This window comes from Entelurus aequoreus, linkage group LG10 (assembly GCF_033978785.1).
Source record: "Entelurus aequoreus isolate RoL-2023_Sb linkage group LG10, RoL_Eaeq_v1.1, whole genome shotgun sequence".
NCBI classification, from domain to species: Eukaryota; Metazoa; Chordata; class Actinopteri; order Syngnathiformes; family Syngnathidae; genus Entelurus; species Entelurus aequoreus.
The window spans coordinates 46,896,431-46,917,275 of record NC_084740.1 but is presented as its reverse complement, the minus strand read 5'-3'; the positions used below and the strand labels follow the sequence as shown (position 1 = coordinate 46,917,275).

Genomic DNA, 20,845 nt, shown 5'->3' with positions numbered 1-20,845 from the left:
AAAACCCAAATGTAAACATGCAATTACTAAAGAATATAAATTCAAATAGTTACCAGATAGAACAATGGATTGAGGAAACGTTTTTAGACAACATCATGGTGTACACAGATGTATCAAAAACTATAAATAATAAGGTAGGAGCAGCAGCGGTTATTCCACAAGGAAACATAGTATTAAATAAAAGAATTAATGATAAATTATCTGTTTTTACGGGAGAATTGGTAGCAATTTATATGGCAATTCATTGGATAGAGGAAAATAAAGCAAAAAAAGCAGTCGTGTGCTCGGACTCCAGCAGTGCATTGACTAGCATAAAAAACATAGCGTCAGAAACAAGACAAGATTTAGTTGATGAAATAGTTCAGGCAGTCTACAGAATAAATGAAGTGTGGTAACATTTCTTTGGGTTCCTGCTCATGTAGGAGTTGAGGGGAACGAATTAGCTGATAAGTAGCAAAACAAGCAAGCCCTAAAACAGAAGTAAACATGGAGATGAAGCACAGTAAAGAAGAAGTGAAGAACATCATTAAGATAGAACACAATAAAAAGATAATTGGAATAAGGAAAGAAAAGGTAGAGAGTATTACAAAGTCCAGAGGAGAGTAGGTGTAATGAGAGGAGGAATAAGAAGACATTATTACTAGAATGAGATTAGGACATACATATCTAAATAGTTGATTGAAATTGATGGGGAAACATACTACAGGACTGTGTGATTCTTGCCAACAGATAGAAAATGTAAGACATGTTTTAATACATTGTAGAAAATATAATAGAGAAAGGGAAATACTGGGAAATAAGTTAGCGAAAGAGAATATTAGGTTAGCAGTGGAAGATATATTAGGATTGCACTCAGAACACACAGGTTATAAAGCAATACACACATTTTTTAAAAACACTGAGTTAAATAAAATAATTTAGAGTAGGAATCCACCTCGATCCACACTCCATTACAGTAGGTGGCGGTAATGCTCACCACAAGGTTGCTTGCCAACCGCCATAAAATCACAAGAAGAAGAAGATTAGCATAACGTCTTCTGGCGGGAGTGGACCGCATCAGCAGGAACCAAGAAGGAAGGTGGAGATCGGTCTTTGGTAAGTATTCTTTTTTTTATATATTACTGTAGACTGTACCGCTAGTGTATTCATGCTATATACCACATTTCGTGAATTGTTTGTGGGTGCGAACTTGACTTTTAAAGTCCGACTTTGCATGCTAGCTTGGTAACTTCCACCATGGCCAAATGTTCAAATGTTATCTTGTTTTATTGGTCAGAGCTTTTATTCAATTTCAACTTCTGGGTATTCTGGTACTTGCACTCACAACTTAATATCTTTTGCAGATTGATCATTTTTTTCAAGCTTGATGTGGCAGCCTCCTAATGTTAAGTGTTACCAAGCTCCTTGTGGCAGCCTCGTGATTGTAAGTCATAGGTTATGTGTTTAATATCATTGTCATCCTTTTCATGTGATACATGCTAATTCTCTTTATTCTCTATTTCAGGATTATGAATGTGGCAGTGTAAAGAATGCAGTTTGGAACTAGCGAGCAGGTATTTGTTGTTGCAGCATTTTAGGCAGACTCATGGGTATTTAAGGGGCAGTTATCGCTATCCATGTCTATATACACATTGCCCATGCAGTTTTAGTAAGCTACTAAATCATACATACAAAGTTCCTGGTAAACAGCAAACTCCCAAAACAGCAGAAGTAGCTACATTCAAGTGTCATGTGTGCACATGCAAAGACCTAACAAGAGAAAGAGATTATTTTCAACACATAAATCGACATCTGAGGTGTAATGAAATGGTTCCATGTATATTTTTAGGTTGCTCATTTAAAACAAATGTATACAGTACATTTAACACACACAAAAACAGGAAACACAACCAACATTCATTGATAGATTTGAAAGGCCTACTGAAAGCCACTACTAGCGACCACGCAGTCTGATAGTTTATATATCAATGATGAAATCTTAACATTGCAACACATGCCAATACGGCCGGGTTAACTTATAAAGTGCAATTTTAAATTTCCTGCTAAACTTCCGGTTGAAAACATCTTTGGATGATGACGTATGCGCATGACGTAACCAGTGAAACGGAAGTATTGGTATACCATTGAATACAATACAAAATAGCTCTGTTTTCATATCATAAGTCCACAGTATTCTGGACATCTGTGTTGGTGAATCTTTTGCAATTTGTTTAATGAACAATGAAGACTGCAAAGAAGAAAGCTGTAGGTGAGATCGGTGTATTAGCGGCGGACTACAGCAACACAACCAGGAGGACTTTATGAGTTGGATAGCAGACGCGCTAGCCGACGACCGCACGGATGATCAGGTGAAGTCCTTCATCCTTCCGTCGATCGCTGGAACGCAGGTGAGCATGGGTGTTGATGAGCAAAAAGATACACCCTGCACTGCACTCTAGTCCTTCACTCTAACGTTCCTCATCCACAAATCTTTCATCCTCGCTCAAATTAATGGGTTAATCGTCGCTTTCTCGGTCCGAATCGCTCTCGCTGCTGGTGTAAACAATGGGGAAATGTGAGAAGTCCTTCCTCCGGTGACGTCACGCTACTTCCGGTACAGGCAAGGCTTTTTTTATCAGCGAGCAAAAGTTGCGAACTTTATCGTTGATGTTCTCTACTAAATCCTTTCAGCAAAACTATGGCAATATCGCGAAATGATCAAGTATGACACATAGAATGGATCTGCTATTCCCGTTTAAATAAAAAAAAAATCATTTCAGTAGGCCTTTAAGGCTAATGTCAGACAAATCTGAAGCTGGGCCAATAGAGTGTGTCGATACAGATCATGAATTTGAAACACTTCGTTGTGATGATGCAACATCATTGAACCTGCAAATATCTATTGAACAGGAAATTGCTTGCATTTTATTGAAGTTATAAAATATTGTTCATATTCTAAAGTCAGTTATTGATGAGGTCCTTTCTAAGATTTCACTACATATTAAGTACAGCATCTTGGCCTGTCACAAAACTTTTAGTTTGGGATGATAAACTACAAGTTCAAGAGTCACTAACTGATGAGCTGTCCACTGTCCTATGCCAATCTAATCAATTAGGCGTAGCTATCGCAAAGGACGGCCCCCTTGCTACGGCATATAAACCTAAACAGTACTATACATCTCACTTTTGTGTTTTAGAGCCAGTTGAGTACATACGAGATGCCCAGTGGAATAAGGCCAAGGCAAAGCTGCAGCCGACTTGAAGAAAGCGACAAAGGCTGAAGTTGACTACATACCACTGCACCCAAAAGGCCAAACCAAAGAAAGCTTGGAAAGTTAGAGAATGGCTTTGTTGTCAGAAATAAAAAAGCGTGACAATGAAGTGCTGATTAAAGCAAAAATGGAAAAAACCTTCTCCCACAGACGACGAGAGGTCGTTGAACAGAGGCCCATGATAGATTAGGGATTCAAAAACCGCTGGCCTGCCCTGTTCCAGCAGAGTGAAGTAAGTTCACTTGTATTGATATTTAACTGTAAGAAAATGGCACATTTTTCTAAATACATTTTATTGAATATTTTTCAGATTAATGAGGAGTTCTTGTGGATCACTACAAAGCCACTGCAGTCCAAGTTTGTGTCACAACTGGACCACTTTTCACTCAAACTGATGCACATCTTCAAAAGCAAAGGAGGAGTGAAGGGGCAACGAATCAAAGAAGTTCTGCCAAACATACATTTGGTAAGTAGAAATAGTAGAACTGTTTTATTTTATTTATTTATATACATGTATATAGTAAGTGGCCTGCGCTTTGTGCAAAATAGTTTAGCGTTTCTCTTTCATTCATCCACTTTGTTGGTGTGCAAAGCAACTACAAGCTGGTTTGGGGCCTTTATGGTTGTGTGCCCTGCTCACAAATGTGTTCAACATGTTATACTCTAGTCTTCAGAAGCTGTATCAAGTTTTCTTTACACCCTCTAGTCAACTTGCCCCCTCCCTGTGCCACTGTTGCACCAATATTTAGCTACATTCTCTTTAGATTTTCCACCCTGCTTTAGTGTGACGACATTGACATCAGGAGGGAGTGCATCCTGAGAAGCCTTGTTATCTACCTCAATGACGATCCAGACACTTTCTTCAAGGAATATCTGCTAAGTTAATAGTTTGTGTTACACAGTAGCATGAAATAGTCTTACCCATTCTTATTTACATATATTGTGGTACTTTGACCTCAACACACTACAACTTTTTGAATAAACAATGGGGCTCTTTGAATTGTTATTGTTGTTTGAAATCACTGTTAGGTGCAAGAAAAGACAGAGTCAGAGTCTCCTAAGCTGGTAGTGGCAAACGGGCGGAGGCTTTGTGGAGTAAAACAGCTATTTCTGTCCCACAGGTCCATCTCTATAGGGATGTGCTTGCCTAAAGGATCATGTTGCAGCAATTGCATTATGTTCATGGCTGCTTGCTGAACTTATTTACTGGACAATTTCAAACATTATATTATATATATATATATATATAGTTAACTTTCCAATCACGTGATACATTTACATACTCATGATACATAAATGATTGATGTGACAAGCAATGGGGACTTAAAAAAAAACACATTACATATGCATGCCAGAAAACAATTCATTTTCTGCTAGTGGTGTTCAGCATTTGACCTAACACAAGTGTTCTGTTTTTGTGTTGTTGTTCAGGCCTCCGCCACTGAGGATGCAGAAAGGGACATTGCCCTCACAGTCATGGGATATACAGTACATCATCCGTGGAGATGGCGATAGGCAGCCAGAGGATGTGGGAGTTGTTACCGTAGGCTTTAAAGTCCTGAGCAACGTGGACACCGTCATCATGGGGGTCATAATGATGTTTGGCCTCATTTATGCCCTTGATCTAAACTTTGCAGACAACATTTGAGTTTTTCCAGAAGATCCTAATGAACCTGGATGGGCACAAGCTGAACACAAAGATACAGCAGCTGGAAATCAAGTTGCTTGCATGAGAGGTGAACACTTGTTGACAAAGTTCATCATCGGATCTTTATTTTGGCTTGTATTGTTTTTGCCTTCATTTTCACCCATTTAAGACAATATGACCTACAACATTTTCAACTTGAGAATTGGACTCAGAATGGACTAAGTTCCAGGGAAGAAGAGGCTGTTTACTGAACTGCTGAAGTACACAATCAACATATGAAATGCAGTCCTGGGGAGTGGACAGAGATGACTTTAGGGTTTGGACTGGATGAACTTTACCTCCCCATTTGATCTCTGAGTGTGACTACCCTCCACACTTCTCTCCTCCGTTTCATCACTCAACTCAGGAGAAATGGATTGAGTTCCATTCAAGATTTTGGATTTTTATATATATTTTTGGAATAGCTAGTACTGTCTCATGTTTTTTTTTTACTTGCTTACATTCAAAGGCTATTTGCTCCTAACATCCCATTAATATCACATTCCTGGTCTGTGAATGTTAACTTTTTCTTATTTATTTTTGTTTCTTGCCAATTTGATGCATGGGAATTTTGTATTTGCCTTCTTTTCTTTTCTTTACTGAACAAAGCTGAGATAGGCTCCAGCAACCCCAAAAGGGACAAGCGGTAGAAAATGGATGGATGGAACTCTAGTACATTAAGGCTAATGGCTACATTAGCACACTTGCGCAGGACTCAAATGTGTTTTTGCAGTTTCCTGAGTGTTCATTTTACACCACTTTAAACTATTTTGGAGAACCATTTCTCGTAAAGTTTGCCTCGAGTTATTTAAGAAAAGGTAAAACTGTTTATTGGTGTTTTATATCTAAGACTGAGTTCTCTATGCTTTGTATCAAGTACATTTGACATCTTTGTTTATATAAAACTAAGTTCTTTGTCTGTGTTGGTACACAAATCTGACATCTTTATGTAAAATTGACTTCTTGATGTTTTGTTTTCACTCAAATGCAACATTTTGTTTTGTGTTTGCAAGTAACTTTGACATCTTGTGGTGTTATATTCAAGATTGTTGAATTAAGGATTATTCTACATTTAAAATACCAACCAGGTTTTGTCTGATGTGTTTTTATGGGATCTAGGGTGATTTTTAGCTTGCTTAATTTCCAATCCATTTTGAGTTGGGCACATATAAATACATTTCACTTAGTAACCAAAATAATTTAATTTTAGCTGTATTTGTTAAAAATGAGTCTGACAAATGTAAATCAATTTCGCTTAGTTATTATCAATCAATCAATCAATGTTTATTTATATAGCCCTAAATCACAAGTGTCTCAAAGGGCTGTACAAGCCACAACGACATCCTCGGTACAGAGCCCACATACGGGCAAGGAAAAACTCACCCCAGTGGGACGTCGGCGAATGACTATGAGAAACCTTGGAGAGGACCGCATATGTGGGTAACCCCCCCCCCTCTAGGGGAGACCGAAAGCAACGGATGTCGAGTGGGTCTGACATAACATTGTGAAAGTCCAGTCCACAGTGGATCCAACACATCAGCGGGAGTCCAGTCCACAGCGGGGCCAACAGGAAACCATCCCGAGCGGAGACGGGTCAGCAGCGCAGAGATGTCCCCAACCGATGCACAGGCTGGTGGTCCACCCGGGGTCCCGGCTCTGGACAGCCAGCACTTCATCCATGGCCACCGGACCTATGCAACTCCCCCTCGCAAGGGACAGGGGAGAAGAGGAGAGAAGAAAAGAAACGGCAGATCAACTGGTCTAAAAAAGGGGGGGTCTATTTAAAGGCTAGATTATACAAATGAGTTTTAAGATGGGACTTAAATGCTTCTACTGAGGTAGCATCTCTAACTGTTACCGGGAGGGCATTCCAGAGTACTGGAGCCCGAATAGAAAATGCTCTATAGCCCGCAGACTTTTTTTTGGCTCTGGGAATCACTAATAAGCCGGAGTTCTTTGAACGCAGATTTCTTGTCGGGACATATGGTACAATACAATCGGCGAGATAGTATTGTACTATACTTTAGTATAGTATTATAATAATTTCAGTTTGGCTTTATTTGCTAAAAATTAGTTGGATTAACACATTTTTGTTGCATTGTGAGAATGTACTAATTTTGAGTTGGGGCAACATATATTTGTTGGATGGAAGTCCTGCCCTCATTTTAATTGAGTTCATCCAATGAGTCATTTTTTTGAGCGTGTGGTGTCATTTTTCTACCTGTTAAGAGAAGTATTTGATCTTAAATATATATATAATCCTCCATATTGGCAGCCATAGTGATTCATTTATTCAGCAGAGCATTAAAACTTGGATCTGACAAAAAGTAAACACAAATGCTGTCTTCCTCGCTGATAAAACATGATAGCAACATGCATCTGCTAGCTCATGATCGCCCCCACTTCTCAGTGTGGCGAGTTGGAGTACTACAAGAGGCACTCTAATACAGTGCTTAAAGGCCTACTGAAAGCCACTACTAGCGACCACGCAGTCTGATAGATTATATATCAATGATGAAATCTTAACATTGCAACACATGCCAATACGGCCGGGTTAACTTATAAAGTGACATTTTAAACTTCCCAGGAAACGCACGGTATGATGACGTATGCGCGTGACGTCATGAGGTCAAGGGAAGTGTTTGGACCCAATTCAAATAGCTCTGTTTTCTTCGACAAAATTCCACAGTATTCTGGACATCTGTGTTGGTGAATCTTTTGCAATTTGTTTAATGGACAATGGAGACTGCAAATAAGAAAGTTGTAGGTGCGATCGGTGGAGCGGCGGACTACAGCAACACCAACACCAGGAGGTTGTGTTGTGTTTTGAGCTGGATACAAGACGCACTACGGTGAGTACAGCTTTGGCTTCCAAACATTTGATCGCTTGCCCGTACGTGCGTGTCGATATGTGCATGTCACGTACGTAGTTTTAGGGAAATATATGTTTCTTGCCGACTCTGATGGCGGCCGGGGTGTCGTCAAAAGCGTACAACGCCCGCCACCGCATCTAAGTTAGCTTCTGTTTTTTAGCTTCGCCAAGCTGAATATTATTAATCGTGTATTTACATGTTCATGGTTTAATATTAATGGGGTAATCGTCGCTTTCTCGTTCCGAATCTCTCTCGCTCCATTGTAAACAATGGGGAATTGTGAGGAATACTAGCTCCTGTGATGTCACGCTACTTCCGGTACAGGCAAGGCTTTTTTTTATCAGCGAGCAAAAATTGCGAACTTTATCGTCAATTTTCTCTACTAAATCCTTTCAGCAAAAATATGGCAATATCGCGAAATGATCAAGTATGACACATAGAATGGATCTGCTATTCCCGTTTAAATTAAAAAATATATTTTCAGTAGGCCTTTATATCTGTATTTTTAGTCTTATTATCAAGGAATAATGAGGTCACACTTATATTAAAACATTAATGCTAAGGTTTCATCCAGTAGTGGACCGGTAACGTCTGATGATGATGATGATGTATATGTGCAAGTGAACAATTGGATCCACAAGGGACAACAACCCTTTCCACAGACTACACACACATCAGAAACATAAATGTTAGAAGCCTATAACAATATATGTGAAGAAGACTTTAGGATTAAAAGTGAAGATGTGAGGTGAAATAAGTACAAATGCAGCAATAAAAACAAGCAACTCCACTCACGATGGCTCTAAAGTTCAGTGATGTGTTGCTAACTTCAGCATTTTTCTTCTTTGTTGATGTTTTGCAGTAGTTAACATCCATGATGTAACAATGCTGCTAATCTACCAGAGTCCACATTTTGTTAACCATTTTATTCATTCATACTTTCAATTGGATAACAACATAAATAAAATGCAATGGAAAAATGTGTGAAAAAACCCAAATGAAAATAATAAGATGTCCTCTCTTCAACAATGACAAAATACAATAAAATAGTAGCTGTGGAGTTAAAAACTCAGAAGTGGCAGTAATCCATGCCCTACATGGTCAAAATCAGTGAAAACTACAATTCCCAGAATGCCGAGGTAAAATGGCCGCCAAATGACTAATTGAAGGCAGGTGAAAAGGAAGGAGGTCAGTCAGACTCATTCACCAAACAAACTACATGGAAGGAAGAACAGCTAGCAGCCACAACCGCAAGATCCACTCAACAAGTTTCTCCAAACACACCAATGGTCGGTGAATATGCTTCATTTGATGACCATCGAAATGTTTGTGTGATATGCTTAACTTGAACCTGCAAGCTTGTTAATTAGCTTACAGAACTATCCTAATTTGTTTGTTTAAACTGCTGCCTTCAAGTTAAATTACTGCATTACATTTGTAAAACATTGTTTGAAAATACCTGTGTAATCACATTGTTTAACATCTCTGGTTTTGTGCTTTAAAGGTTTACAACCTACTGATGATTTGGAAGATCAACTGAAATTAAACCAACAATGCTTCAAGTTGGAAAATAAAAAGTTGAACAATTGGAAATCGTGAGTTGTCCCTGAGTCCTTTTTGGAGTAGAAGAGTGGAACTTAACAGTAGCTACATATATAATATTCAATACATGCACACAACTTAAAAAGTAACTACAGGCCAACATAAGACTAGAAGATGAGAAGCACTACATACAACATCAAATATACATTCTTATTAAAGGCCTACTGAAACCCACTACTACCGACCACGCAGTCTGATAGTTTATATATCAATGATGAAATCTTAACATTATAACACATGCCAATACGGCCGGGTTAACTTATAAAGTGACATTTTAAATTTGCCGCTAAACTTCCGGTTCGAAACGCCTCTGAGGATGACGTATGCGCGTGACGTAGCCCGACGAACACGGGTATGCCTTCCACATTGAAGCCAATATGAAAAAGCTCTGTTTTCATCTCATAATTCCACAGTATTCTGGACATCTGTGTTCGTGAATCTGTTTCAATCATGTTCATTGCATTATGGAGAAGGAAGCCAAGCAAGCAAAGAAGAAAGTTGTCGGTGCGAAATGGACGTATTTTTCGAACGTAGTCAGCCACAACAGTACACAGCCGGCGCTTCTTTGTTTACATTCCCGAAAGATGCAGTCAAGATGGAAGAACTCGGATAACAGAGACTCTAACCAGGAGGACTTTTGATTTGGATACACAGACGCCTGTAGAGAACTGGGACAACACAGACTCTTACCAGGATTACTTTGATTTGGATGACAAAGACGCAGACGTGCTACTGTGAGTATGCAGCTTTGGCTTTTTTTTGCGTATGTACGTAACTTTTTTAAAATATATAAGCTTTATGAACCTTGGGTTAGGTGAACGGTCTTTTGGGCTGAGTGATTGTGTGTGTTGATCATGTGTTTGAATTGTATTGGCGTGTTCTATGGAGCTAGGAGCTAGCAGAGGAGCTAGGAGCTAGCATAACACGTACCGTACCGTAAGTGCGCGTCACGTACGTAACTTTTTAAAAATATATAAGCTTTATGAACCTTGGGTTAGGTGAACGGTCTTTTGGGCTGAGTGATTGTGTGTGTTGATCGGGTGTTTGAATTGTATTGGCGTGTTCTATGGAGCTAGGAGCTAGCAGAGGAGCTAGGAGCTAGCATAACAAACACGCAGGTGTTATTATGCAGGATTAATTTGTGGCATATTAAATATAAGCCTGGTTGTGTTGTGGCTAATAGAGTATATATATGTCTTGTGTTTATTTACTGTTGTAGTCATTCCCAGCTGAATATCAGGTACCGTGAGTATGCAGCCTTGGCTGCTAAACATTCGATAACTTGACCGTATGTGCGCGTCACGTACGTAACTTTTTAAAAATATATAAGCTTTATGAACCTTGGGTTAGGTAAACGGTCTTTTGGGCTGAGTGATTGTGTGTGTTGATCAGGTGTTTGAATTGTATTGGCGTGTTCTATGGAGCTAGGAGCTAGCAGAGGAGCTAGGAGCTAGCATAACAAACACGCAGGTGTTTTTATGCAGGATTAATTTGTGGCATATTAAATATAAGCCTGGTTGTGTTGTGGCTAATAGAGTATATATATGTCTTGTGTTTATTTACTGTTGTAGTCATTCCCAGCTGAATATCAGGTCACCCCCGGCTCTCACAGCATCTTCCCTATCTGAATAGCTTCAACTCCCCACTAGTCCTTCACTTGCACTTTACTCATCCACAAATCTTTCATCCTCGCTCAAATTAATGGGGAAATTGTCGCTTTCTCGGTCCGAATCTCTCTCACTTCATGCGGCCATCATTGTAAACAATAGGGAACTTTGCGTATATGTTCAACTGACTACGTCACGCTACTTCCGGTAGGTGCAAGCCTTTTTTTTATCAGATACCAAAAGTTGCAATCTTTATCGTCGTTGTTCTATACTAAATCCTTTCAGCAAAAATATGGCAATATCGCGAAATGATCAAGTATGACACATAGAATAGATCTGCTATCCCCGTTTAAATAAAAAAAATTCATTTCAGTAGGCCTTTAAACATGCTGTGTTTTTAAACTACATTTAGCACAATCACTGTTTAAGTGTTTTTAAATCCCTGCAGCTTCCATGACTGTTACACACTTGTGTCTACTGACCTGCTTCTTAAACCTGAACCTTTTGACACACGCAGTGCAACTAAACGGTTTCTCTCCAGTGTGTGTTCTCATGTGTGTGGTCATGCCTTCCTTTCTGGAGAAACTCTTCTTACAAACAGAGCAAGTAAAAGGTTTCTCACCTGTGTGTGTTCTCATGTGTAATATAATTTCCGTCTTAGTGTTGAATCTTTTAGCACAAGCTGAGCAAGTAAAAGGTTTCTCACCTGTGTGTGTTCTCATGTGTCTGGTCATAGTAAGCTTTGTGGAGAAACTCTTCTTACAAACAGAGCAAATAAATGGTTTCTCACCTGTGTGTGTTCTCATGTGTAGTATCATTTCCATCTTAGTGTTGAATCTTTTAGCGCAAACAGAGCAAGTAAAAGGTTTCTCTCCAGTGTGTGTTCTCATGTGTCTGGTCATCTGTTCCTTTCTGGAGAAACTCTTCTTACAAACAGAGCAAGTAAAAGGTTTCTCACCTGTGTGTGTTCTCATGTGTAATATCATGTCATTCTTAGTGTTGAATCTTTTAGCACAAGCTGAGCAAGCAAAACGTTTCTCTCCAGTGTGTGTTCTCATGTGTCTGGTCATGGTAAGCTTTGTGGAGAAACTCTTCTTACAAACAGAGCAATTAAAAGGTTTCTCACCAGTGTGTGTTCTCATGTGTGTGGTCATGTCTTTCTTAGTGTTGAATCTTTTGGCACAAGCTGAACAAGAAAAAGGTTTATCTCCAGTGTGTGTTCTCATGTGTGTGGTCATGTAATCTTTTGTGGAGAAACTCTTCTTACAAACAGAGCAAGTAAAAAGTTTCTCTCCAGTATGTGTTCTCATGTGTGTGGTCATGTTACACTTTTGGAAGAAACTCATCTTACAAACAGAGCAAATAAAAGGTTTCTCTCCAGTATGTATTCTCATGTGTACTGTAAAATGACTCTTGTGTCTAAATGATTTCCCACATTGAGAGCAGTCAAAGTGTTTGTTGTTAGTGTGATGTCTCGTATCACCTTTAGAGTCATTTTGACTCTCCAAAGGTTTTTGGATATGGTCACTGTGATCAGAAGAGTGTGACATCATGTGGTCCATGTCTGACAGTGGAGCAAAGATGCTGTCTGGTTCTGACTTTATATCTTCACAATGCTCTCCATCAGCTTCTGTGATGTGTTGACTTACAAGCTCCGCCCCTCTGTTCTCCTCACTTTGACTGTGATGAAGCTGTAAGGACTGAGCTTCATCTTCATCATGAAGCTGCTCCTCTTTAATGTGGGAGGGGGCCTGTAGCTCCTTCTGTCCCACACTGGTGTGCCACTCCTCTTCATGACTCCCCGCTGACACCTGCTGGACGTCTGCAGAACAAATGAGGTGTTACTGTATTGAAGTTTGCAGTATTCAAACTATTGACATGTGAGCTAGGCCAAATAGACAGTGATGGGCAAGCTACCTGGACAATGTAGTAAGCTAAGCTACAAGTTACTCTCAATTAAATGTAGCTAAGCTATCCTCAGAGAATTGGAGCACGCTACACTACAAGCTACACTGCAAAAGTAGCTTGCCACATCAAAGCTACATTTAACAGCATTTATATATATACTGTATATATATATATGTTGGCCCACATGTATAATATCAATGTTTATGTTGTCCATGGAAAGAAGTTAGTAAGAAGCAAAAGAAAAACAACCAACCATGGATGACAAAAGGACTGACAAATGCTTGTCACAAAAAAAAAGACATTATATGGAATATTAATAACACAGACATCTATAGAGGCATAAAATAAGTATAAGAAATATAAAAACAAGCTAATTGGTATACTAGGAACATGTAAGAAGGAATACTACAGACAATTATTAAAGAAGAACAGAAACAACATGAGAGCAACATCCTAAATAGCATCATTAAAAATGCTGCTAAGAAAGATTACCCCCAGTACTTTCTACATGGAAATACAAAAAATGACAATATGAACCAAATAGTTGAACGTTTTAATGTGGAAGAAAGATTTCCAAATGCAGATGATAGATCAGTTGAGGACTTGAGTGAGCTCATAGACAGAAATCCCAATTCCATGTTGCTTAAGAACGTGACAAAAGAAGAAATAATCCAAATTGTAAAACATTGTAAATCCAAGACCTCAAGCGACTGTCATGGAATAGATATGGTAACCATAAAAAAGGTTATAGAAGACATTTCAGAACCTCTGACATATATCAGCAACGTATCAGTTCTAACCGGCAAATTCCCTGACAAAATGAAAATTGCAATAGTCGTACCAATTTATAAGAATGGAGACATACACCAGTTTACTAACTACACACCAGTTTCATTACTTCCACCATTCTCCAAAATCATGGAAAAACTATTCAATAGCTGATTAGATTTATTTATCAACAAAAGTGGGACGCTGGTGGAGAACCAATATGGACTCCCAGCAAATATCTCAAAATCTGGTCAACATATGTAATAACAAGTGTATGTAAGATATTGAAATGAATCAAAACAATGTATGTATGTGTATATATGTGTATATATATATATATATATATATATATATATAGAGAGAGAGAGAGAGAGAGAGATCGTAATAACTTGAAGTAAATAATGAAGATTGAAAACCAATTACAAAAAACTAAATCCAAAACAAATTTACTAAAAGCTTACCTTTTTTATATTTGCATAGTATAAATGATAAATGATAAATGGATCATACTTGTATAGCACTTTTCTACCTTCAAGGTACTCAAAGCGCTTTGACAGTATTTCCACATTCACCCATTCACACACACATTCACACACTGATGGCAGGCTGCCATGCAAGGCGCTAACCAGCAGCCATCAGGAGCAAGGGTGAAGTGTCTTGCCCAAGGACACAACGGACGTGACTAGGATGGTAGAAGGTGGGGATTGAACCCCAGTAACCAGCAACCCTCCGATTGCTGGCACGGCCACTCTACCAACTTCGCCACGCCGAGTATGTATATATTATTAATGTTGTAAATATAAATCTTTATATATTTAAAAATGCTGGTCCTAAAGAGGTAGGCATTTTTCAGAGGTTGTCAAGAAGGTCACACATACAATAATGTGTGTGTGTGTGTGTGTGTTCTTGAGACATGAAGAAGGAAAAGTATCTTCCATATGAGGAGGTGTGAACAAGTGATGACATAAATCATGGTCCCAATAACATTGCATCTAATACTACAGTATGTGAACATTGCTCCAAAGTCAGGATTTGTTGTTGATTTAATGTGCATACAAAAGTGAACATTGACAGGTGCAAAGGCATACGCATGCACCTCCTGGTACCCTAGCACCTCCAAAACCCTCAAATCTAAACTCCAAACATCTCAGAACAAGCTAGTCAGGTTACTTCTAGACCTCCACCCCAGATCCCACCTCACTCCTACCCACTTCTCTAAAGTGGGCTGGCTCAAGGTGGAGGACAGAGTTAAACAACTTGCACTGAGCCTAGTCTATAAAATCCGCTACACCTCCCTGATACCGAAGTACATGTCAAACTACTTCCTTAACGTAAATGACCGCCATAACCACAACACCAGGGGGTGCTCCACTAACCACGTTAAACCCAGATTCCGAACTAACAAAGGTCTTAACTCATTCTCTTTCTATGCCACATCAATGTGGAATGCGCTCCCAACAGGTATAAAAGAAAGTGCATCTCTATCCTCCTTCAAAACCGCTATAAAAGTTCACCTCCAGGCAGCTACAACCCTAAACTAACACCCTCCCCGGATTGCTAATAATCAAATGTAAACAATCAAATGCAGATTCTTTTTCTTATGCCTTCTGATCTCTCTCTCTCTCTCTCTCTCTCTCTCTCTCTCTCTATGTCCACTACTTGATGTCCATATCCCCACCCCCCTTCCACACTCCTGATTGTAAATAATGTAAATAATTCAATGTGATTATCTTGTGTGATGACTGTATTATGATGATAGTATATATGATAGTATATATCTGTATCATGAATCAATTTAAGTGGACCCCGACTTAAACAAGTTGAAAAACTTATTCGGGTGTTACCATTTAGTGGTCAATTGTACGGAATATGTACTTCACTGTGCAACCTACTAATAAAAGTCTCAATCAATCAAAAAAGCAATATATGATAAAACAAGACAGCAGCTAAAGAAGAACTTCCCTATTGTAACCCATATTTAAAATTCCCATTGAAAACATGCACACAGTGCAAATACTTTTATTGTGGAGGGTTACTTCCTGCCGCTCGCTTCCTTTTAAGGAAGTGCTGCTCACTTCACCACCCCCTCCCGTACCTGCTGTGGCTGCGGTGCTGTGAGACGCGCTTGAGAAGCAACTCGCAAAATCTTCTCATTCTCACACTTTGTAAACTTCATAATTAGAGCCACCGTGTTCGATTAACTATCGGGCCGGGCATGGTGTGTTGTTTTCGCCCTTGATTACTCAGGTCAGGTTTTTTTTCCGGGAAGGAATACCCGTTGACCCAAACAACCCGAGCTCCCTATCCACCTTCAAACTCAACTCAACAAATGGCGAGCTAAAACAACTACGCGGTAGGACAAGCATTTTTTCTCCTCCGCTGCGAACCTTTTGGATTACTTTTGTTTTTGAACTGAACTTTGGACTGACGCGAAAGCGTTAGCGTACCTTTTGAACTGAACTGTGAACTGGTTCCGAGAAGGCAGCAGGACTGCATCTTGTATTTTTGTTTTGGGGCATTTGTTTTATTTTTTCCTATTGTGTCATCTGTGGCATTTATATTTTTGTTAAATACATTTAATGCAGTCAAAACCAAAATAACTAGTTGTCGTCATCTTTCATACCACAGGCTCCTAGACGAACCATCTTCTGAAACATGGTTTACATTCTTAACCCGCCTAGCCCATGCTAGCGTTACACTATTCATCCCCAAAAAACCTGCCAGGTGAGCAGCTGATTTTACCACTTCTGGTGCTGACGTAAGACAACCTGCGTCCCATATGTTTTTTTTAATGAAATAAGTTTATTTCCATCATATAATCAACCATCAACCATTCTGTGTGAGCAGTTTAACAGTACAGATGATACATATTTAACAATCATACACATTTACACACAAAAAGAAAAGAAAAGGAATGACGGAAAAAGGAATAGGCTGAAGCCAAAGCTTATATTTGGGGGGATTACCCCCAATACTTCTTAGACGGAAACACAAATAATGACAACATGAAGGAAGTAGTTGAAAGCTTCAATAATTACTTTGTAAATATTGGACCAAAATTGGAAGAAAGGATTCCAGACCCAGTTTCAATTGAGGACTATAATGATACCATAGAGCCAAATCCCAACTCCATGTTCCTCAGTAATGTGACACAGGAGGAAATAGTTATAATCCTGTAATCTAAGACTTCAACTGGTTGTAATGGAATTGATATGGAAACCATAAAAAAGGTTCTAGAAGAGATCTCAGGACCATTCATGTATATTAGTAACCTATCATTTCAAATACCCAAACACAATGAAAATAGCTAAAGTTGCACCAATTTAAAAGACTGGAGACAAACACCAATTTACAAATTATAGACCTGTTTCTTTACTTCCACAGTTGTCTAAAATCATTGAAAAAGTGTCCAATAACAGATTAGAGAGTTTCACAAACAAACATAGAATACTAGAAGAGAACCAATATGGATACACAGCTAATGTTTCAACTTTGATGGCTCTAATTGAAATGAGAGAACAAATGAGCAATGCAATAGATAGTACAAAATGTGCAGCAGCAGTGTTGTTGGATCTAACTAAAGCATTTGACACAATTAATCACAATATTTTCATCCAAAAACTAGAAGGATATGGCATCAGAGGGTTGGTCTTAAACTGGATAAGAAGTTACTTAACAAACAGGAAACAATACGTGAAGCTAGGCCAACACACTTCTACAACACTAAATATATCCTGTGGTGTACCTCAGGGATCAATACTAGGACTTACATTATTCAATCTTTATATGAATGACATTTGTAAAGATTTAAAGTTAGTATTATTTACAGATGATACAACAGTGTTTTGTTCAGGAGAGAACACACAGAAGATAATACAAATAATAACAGAAGAAATGAACACATTAAAAAGATGCTTTGACAATCTTTGAATCTCAGTAAAAGTAAAATAATGCTAACAGTAGAAGAGAAAGTCAAACACAAATACAAATAGACGGAATAGAAATTGAAAGAGTAAATGAAACAACATTTCTAGGTATAATAATTGATGATAAATTGAACTAGAAATGTGATGTAAAAAATATACAACATAAAGTAGCAAGAAACACGTCAATAATGAAAAAAGCAAAACATGTTCTAGACCAAAAATGACTTCATATTCTCTACTGCTCACTAGTGTTACATATCTGACTTATTGTGTAGAAATATGGGAAATAAGTACAAAAGTACACTTCATTCATTAACTGTGTTACAAAAAAGATCAGTTATAATAATACATCATGTTGGATATAGACAACATACAAACACTTTATTTATTCAATCACAAATACTGAAATTCCACCAAATAGTGAATTTGCAAACAGCTAAAATGATACACAAAGCAAACTATAACCTGCTAGCCAAGAATGTACAACAATTCTCAACTAAAGAGGAGAAATATAATCTTAGAGAAAAATGTAATTTAAAACATTTGTATGCACGTACAACACTTAAGACCTTCAGTATATCAGTATGTGGAATTAAATGATGGAATGGACGAAGCAAAGCAATCAAACAATGTACTAATATGATCCACTTCAAGAAACTCTTCACACTTAGAGTGTTTACAAAGTACAAAGAAGAAGAACGATGATAAACATTCTCAATTTATTTCATCCATCAGTCATTTTCTACATCATCCTACTCATCTCACCATATGAAATATAACTTACTTCACTCATTATTATTGATTTATTTTTATTGTGATTACTTATGGAGTATATTGTGAATACATTGAGAACAGGAAGTCAACTAAAGTTTTAGCAACTGTTATGTAAAAGAAAAGGGGTAGGATTAAATAAGCTCTGCTTCTTCCTACTCCTTTTCCAACATGTTGAATAGACTAACTGGAAATTGTGATGTATCATTTTGTATGCATGCATGTGTGATGTATCATGTTGTATGCATGCATGTGTGATGTATCATGTTGTATGCATGCATGTGTGATGTATCATGTTGTGTGCATGCATGTGTGATGTATCATGTTGTATGCGTGCATGTGTGATGTATCATGTTGTATGCGTGCATGTGTGATGTATCATGTTGTATGCGTGCATGTGTGATGTATCATGTTGTATGCGTGCATGTGTGATGTATCATGTTGTATGTGTGCATGTGTGATGTATCATGTTGTATGCATGCATGTGTGATGTATCATGTTGTATGTGTGCATGTGTGATGTATCATGTTGTATGTGTGCATGTGTGATGTATCATGTTGTATGCATGCATGTGTGATGTATCATGTTGTATGCATGCATGTGTGATGTATCATGTTGTATGCATGCATGTGTGATGTAACATGTTGTATGCATGCATGTGTGATGTATCATGTTGCATGCGTGCATGTGTGATGTATCATGTTGTATGTGTGCATGTGTGATGTATCATGTTGTATGCATGCATGTGTGATGTATCATGTTGTATGCATGCATGTGTGATGTATCATGTTGTATGCATGCATGTGTGATGTATCATGTTGTATGCATGCATGTGTGATGTATCATGTTGTATGCATGCATGTGTGATGTATCACGTTGTATGCATGCATGTGTGATGTATCATGTTGTATGCATGCATGTGTGATGTATCATGTTGTATGCGTGCATGTGTGATGTATCATGTTGTATGCGTGCATGTGTGATGTATCATGTTGTATGCGTGCATGTGTGATGTATCATGTTGTATGCGTGCATGTGTGATGTATCATGTTGTATGCATACATGTGTGATGTATCATGTTGTATGCATGCATGTGTGATGTATCATGTTGTATGCATGCATGTGTGATGTATCATGTTGTATGCATGCATGTGTGATGTATCATGTTGTATGCATGCATGTGTGATGCATCATGTTGTATGCATGCATGTGTGATGTATCATGTTGTATGCATGCATGTGTGATGTATCATGTTGTATGCATGCATGTGTGATGTATCATGTTGTATGCATGCATGTGTGATGTATCATGTTGTATGCATGCATGTGTGATGTATCATGTTGTATGCATGCATGTGTGATGTAACATGTTGTATGCGTGCATGTGTGATGTATCATGTCGCATGTGTGCATGTGTGATGTATCATGTTGTATGTGTGCATGTGTGATGTATCATGTTGTATGCATGCATGTGTGATGTATCATGTTGTATGCATACATGTGTGATGTATCATGTTGTATGCATGCATGTGTGATGTATCATGTTGTATGCATGCATGTGTGATGTATCATGTTGTATGCATGCATGTGTGATGTATCATGTTGTATGCCTGCATGTGTGATGTATCACGTTGTATGCATGCATGTGTGATGTATCATGTTGTATGCGTGCATGTGTGATGTATCATGTTGTATGTGTGCATGTGTGATGCATCATGTTGTATGCATGCATGTGTGATGTATCATGTTGTATGCATGCATGTGTGATGTATTATGTTGTATGCATGCATGTGTGATGTATCATGTTGTATGCATACATGTGTGATGTATCATGTCGTATGCATGCATGTGTGATGTATCATGTTGTATGCATGCATGTGTGATGTATCATGTTGTATGCATGCATGTGTGATGTATCATGTTGTATGCATGCATGTGTGATGTATCATGTTGTATGCATGCATGTGTGATGTATCATGTTGTATGGATGCATGTGTGATGTATCATGTTGTATGCATACATGTGTGATGCATCATGTTGTATGCATGCATGTGCGATGTATCATGTTGTATGCATGCATGTGCGATGTATCATGTTGTATGCATGCATGTGTGATGTATCATGTTGTATGCATGCATGTGTGATGCATCATGTTATATGGATGCATGTGTGATGTATCATGTTGTATGCATGCATGTGTGATGTATCATGTTGTATGCATGCATGTGTGATGTATCTTGTTGTATGCATGTATGTGTGATGTATCATGTTTTATGCATGTATGTGTGATGTATCATGTTGTATGCATGCATGTGTGATGTATCATGTTGTATGGATGCATGCATGTGTGGTGTATCATGTTGTATGCATGCATGTGTGATCTATCATGTTGTATGCATGCATGTGTGATGCATCATGTTGTATGCATGCATGTGTGATGCATCATGTTGTAT

The 20,845-nt window shown here is 38.4% G+C and overlaps 1 protein-coding gene and 1 long non-coding RNA gene across 3 annotated transcripts in view; both read left to right on the top strand.

Annotated features, from left to right (window-relative positions):
* The window catches only part of LOC133658699 (zinc finger protein 25-like), a 196,459-nt gene that overhangs the window by 49,385 nt on the left and 126,229 nt on the right, over window positions 1-20,845 (top strand). The gene's annotated exons all lie outside the window — the stretch shown is intronic.
* Window positions 1,018-6,023, top strand: LOC133658720 (uncharacterized). Its single transcript, XR_009827516.1, has 6 exons — window positions 1,018-1,095; window positions 1,344-1,423; window positions 1,505-1,553; window positions 3,177-3,483; window positions 3,562-3,717; window positions 4,683-6,023. It is a non-coding gene; the product is annotated as an uncharacterized LOC133658720 (long non-coding RNA).